Source organism: Chiloscyllium plagiosum, unplaced genomic scaffold (assembly GCF_004010195.1).
Source record: "Chiloscyllium plagiosum isolate BGI_BamShark_2017 unplaced genomic scaffold, ASM401019v2 scaf_60153, whole genome shotgun sequence".
NCBI lineage: Eukaryota > Metazoa > Chordata > Chondrichthyes > Orectolobiformes > Hemiscylliidae > Chiloscyllium > Chiloscyllium plagiosum.
The window spans coordinates 1-4,951 of NW_025204584.1; the positions used below are offsets into that span (position 1 = coordinate 1).

General features: G+C 58.1%; 1 long non-coding RNA gene across 1 annotated transcript; it reads right to left on the reverse strand.

Annotated features, from left to right (window-relative positions):
* Positions 1 to 19: 19 nt before the first annotated feature.
* On the reverse strand, positions 20 to 4,710 carry LOC122546391. Its single transcript, XR_006310733.1, has 3 exons — positions 4,609 to 4,710; positions 2,635 to 2,677; positions 20 to 94 (listed from the first exon to the last, which is right to left on the reverse strand). It is a non-coding gene; the product is annotated as an uncharacterized LOC122546391 (long non-coding RNA).
* Between the last annotated feature and the right edge of the window lie 241 nt (positions 4,711 to 4,951).

The window sequence follows — 4,951 nt, forward strand, 5'->3', positions numbered from 1 at the left end:
CACTGTCTGGTAAGTTGTGGACCCTCTCCCCGAGGCTGTGGAAGTGAGGGTGCCTCATGGCCTGCTGTGCAGAGAGGCGGTTCTTCCCTTCAAACTGTGATAGCCCATCGCACCGGGAGGGGGAGAGAGAGGGAGGGAGGGAGAGGAAGAGAGAGAGAGAGAGAAAACAGTTACTAAGACAGACACTCCCAAAGCAGCACTCTCTCCTGAACCTTACCCACCAGGCACAGGGCACCCACACTCTCCCCGCTACCTTACCCACTGGGCACAGGGCACCCACACTCTCCCCGCTACCTTACCCACCGGGCACAGGGCAACCACACTCTCCCCGCTACCTGACCCACCAGGCACAGGGCACCCACACTCTCCCTGCTACCTTACCCACCGGGCACAGGGCACCCACACTCTCCCCGCTACCTGACCCACCAGGCACAGGGCACCCACACTCTCCCTGCTACCTTACCCACTGGGCTCAGGGAACCCACACTCTCACCACTACCTTACCCACCGGGCACAGGGCACCCACACTCTCACCGCTACCTTACCCACTGGACACAAGTAACACCCACACTCTCCCCACTACCTTACCCACTGGGCACAGGGCACCCACACTCTCCCCGTTACCTGACCCACCGGGCACAAGGAACACACACACTCTCCCCGCTACCTTACCCACCGGGCACAAGGAACACCCACACTCTCACCGCTACCTTACCCACTGCGCACAAGGAACACACACTCTCCCCGCTACCTTACCCACTGGGCACAGGGCACCCACACTCTTCCCGCTACCGGACCCACCGGGCACAGCACTCCCACACTCTCCCCGCTACCTGACCCACCAGGCACAGGGCACCCACACTCTTCCTGCTAACTGACCCACCAGGCACAGGGCACCCACACTCTCACCGCTACCTTACCCACCAGGCACAGGGCACCCACACTCTCACCGCTACCTTACCCACCAGGCACAGGCCACCCACACTCTCCCCGCTAGCTGACCCACCAGGCACAGGGCACCCACACTCTCACCGCTACCTTACCCACTGGGCACAGTGCACCCACACTCTCCCCGCTACCTTATTCATGGGCACAAGGAACACCCACACTCTCCCCGCTACCTTACCCACCAGGCACAGGGCACCCACACTCTCCCCGCTACCTGACCCACTGGGCACAAGGAACACCCACACTCTCCCCGCTACCTTACCCACCGGGCACAGGGCACCCACACTCTCCCCGCTACCTGACCCACCGGGCACAGCGCTCCCACACTCTCCCTGCTACCTTATTCACTGGGCACAAGGAACACCCACACTCTCACCGCTACCTTACCCACTGGGCACAGGGCACCCACACTCTCCCCACTACCTTATTCACTGGGCACAAGGAACACCCACACTCTCACCGCTACCTTACCCACCGGGCACAGGGCACCCACACTCTCCCCGCTACCTTACCCACTGGGCACAAGGAACACACAAACTCTCCCCACTACCTTACCCACCGGGCACAGTGCACCCACACTCTCCCTGCTACCTGACCCACCGGGCAGAAGGAACACACACACTCTCCCCGCTACCTTACCCATCGGGCACAAGGAACATCCACATTCTCCCCGCTACCTTACCCACTGGGCACAAGGAACACCCACACTCTCCCCACTACCTTACCCACTGGGCACAAGGAACACCCACACTCTCCCCACTACCTCACCCACTGGGCACAAGGAACACCCACACTCTCCTCGCTACCTTACCCACTGGGCACAAGAAACACACACACCCTCCCCGCTACCTTACCCACCGGGCACAGGGCAACCACACACTCTCTCCCGAACCTTACCAATTGGGCACAGGGAACACACACTCTCCCCGCTACCTTACCCATCGGGCACAGGGCACCCACACTCTCCCCACTACCTTACCCAGCGGGCACAAGGAACACACACACTCTCCCCGCTTCCTTACCCACTGGGCACAGGACACCCACACTCTCACCGCTACCTTACCCACTGGGCACAAGGAACACCCACACTCTCACCGCTACCTTACCCACTGGGCACAGGGCACCCACACTCTCCCCGTTACCTTACCCTCTGGGCACAGGGCACCCACACCACTCTCTCCCGAACCTTACCCAATCGGCACAGGGCACCCACACTCTCCCCGCTACCTTACCCACCGGGCACAGGGCACCCACACGCTCTCTCCCGAACTTTACCAAATGGGCACAGGGAACACACACTCTCCCCGCTACCTTACCCACCAGGCACAGGGAACACCCACACACTCCCCAGTACCTTACCCACCGGGCACAGGGAACCCCACACTCTCTACCGAACCTTACCCACCAGGCACAGGGAACCCCACACTCTCTACCGAACCTTGCCCACCAGGCACAGGGCACCCACACTGGGGATGGTGATGTATCTGTGAGGGGTCTCTGCCTGTCGGCGGGGGTTTCAAATTCACCGAATATTGTCCAGAGCGGGATAACCCGGTGTCTCGATCGGAAAGGGAGAGTATTGGTTCAAGACTGAGGTTTCGCAAAGAACCCATTGGATGGGGTAGCAGGCTGGAGAGTTAGGAATGGCCAGGAGGGGCTAGTCTGGTGACAGTTGCTCAGGCTCACCTGTAGCAGCTTTGAGAGGAGGTCCAGTCCCTCAGCATCGAGTCTGGAAGACAGAGAGAGGGAGAGAGAAATGGGCATTGGTTAACTCTTTCAAAACCACCTATTCCCTCCAAACCTTACCCACCGGGTACAGGGCTCACACACTCTCTCTGAACCTTACCCACGAGGCACAGGGCTCCCACACTCTCTCCTGAACCTTACCCACTGGGCACAGGGAACCCCACACACCTCAGAAATCTTACCCACTGAGCACAAGGCTACCACACACACACTCTTCAAACCTTACCAATGGGCACAGGGAACCCCCATACTCTTTCCTGAACCTTACCCACCGGGCACAGAACTCACACACACTCTCTGAACTTTACTCACTGGGCACAGGGCTCACACTCTTTCTCTCAAACCTTACCCACTTGGCACAGGGCTCCCACACTCTCTCCTGCATCTTACCCACTGGGCACAGGGCTCCCACACTCTCTCTGAATCTTACCCACCAAGCACAGGGCTCCCACTCTCTTCTGAACCTTACCCACCCACACACACACACACACACACACACACACACACACTTCAAACCTTACCACTGGGCACAAGGAACCCCCATACTCTCTCCTGAACCTTACCCACTGGGCACAGGGCTCACACCACACTCTCTGAACTTTACCCACTGGGTACAGGGCTCACACTCTTTCTCCCGGACCTTACCCAGCAGGCACAGGACTCCCACACTCTCTCCTGAACCTTACCCACCCGGCACAGGGCTCACATACTCTCTACCCAAAACCTAACCCATTGGGCACAGGACTCCCACACACTCTCCAAACTTTACCCACTGGGCACAGGGCTACCACACACACACTCTTCAAACCTTACCACTAAGCACAGGGAACCCCCATATTCTCTCCTGAATCTTACCCACCAGGCACAGGGCTCACACACACTGTCTGAACTTTACCCACCGGGCACAGGGCTCACACACTCTCTCCTGAACTTTATCCACCCGGCACAGGGCTCACATACTCTCTACCCAAAACCTAACCCATCGGGCACAGGACTCACACACACTCTCAAACCTTACCCACTGGACACAGGGCTGCCACACACTCACAAACCTTACCCACTGGGCACAGGACTCCCACACACTCTCTAAACTTTACCCATCGAGCACAGGGCTCCCACACACTCTCAAACCTTACCCACTGGACACAGGGCTGCCACACACTCACAAACCTTACCCACTGGGTACAGGGCTCCCACACACTCACAAACCTTATCCACTGGGCACAGAGCTCCCACACCCTCTCCCGAACCTTACCCACTGGGCACAGGGCTCCCAAACACTCTCCCGAACCTTACCCACTGGGCACAGGGCTCCCACACACTCACAAAGCTTACCCACTGGACACAGGGCTGCCACACACTCACAAAGCTTACCCACTGGACACAGGGCTGTCACACACTCACAAACCTTACCCACTGGGCACAGGGCTCCCACACACTCACAAACCTTACCGACTGGACACAGGGCTCCAACACACTCACAAACCTTACCCACTGGGTACAGGGCTCCCACACACTCACAAACCTTATCCACTGGGCACAGAGCTCCCACACCCTCTCCCGAACCTTACCCACTGGGCACAGAGCTCCCACACCCTCTCCCGAACCTTACTCACTGGGCACAGGGCTCCCAAACACTCTCCCGAACCTTACCCACTGGGCACAGAGCTCCCACACCCTCTCCCGAACCTCACCCACTGGGCACAGAGCTCCCACACCCTCTCCCGAACCTTACCCACCAGGCACAGGGAACACCCACACACTCCCCAGTACCTTACCCACCGGGCACAGGGAACACCCACACACTCTACCGAACCTTACCCACCAGGCACAGGGAACCCCCACACATTCTGGCGAGAGACAGAGCGAAAAGGTGATGGGGTGAAGGTCACCCTGTTCTCTGGGGCTACCCACCTTGGTGCATGATTAACCAGGGGCTCTGGTTGGTACTTGGGGCAGTTGTAAGACCTGAACTCTTTGTTGGCTACAATTCCTGGCCAAGTCTCCTCTGTTGGGGTACCTGGAGGGAATGGGAATGGGGGTGGGGAAGAGATTAAGAGTTAGTTACGAGAGTTCTTCATTTATATATACGATCTGGGATGTGAACAAAGGAGATATGGTTAGTAAGTTTGCAGATGACCCCAAAATTGGAGGGTGTAGTGGACAGCGAAGAGGGTTACCTCAGATTACAACAGGATCTGGACCAGATGGGCCAATGGGCTGAGAAGTGGCAGATGGAGTTTAATTCGGATAAATG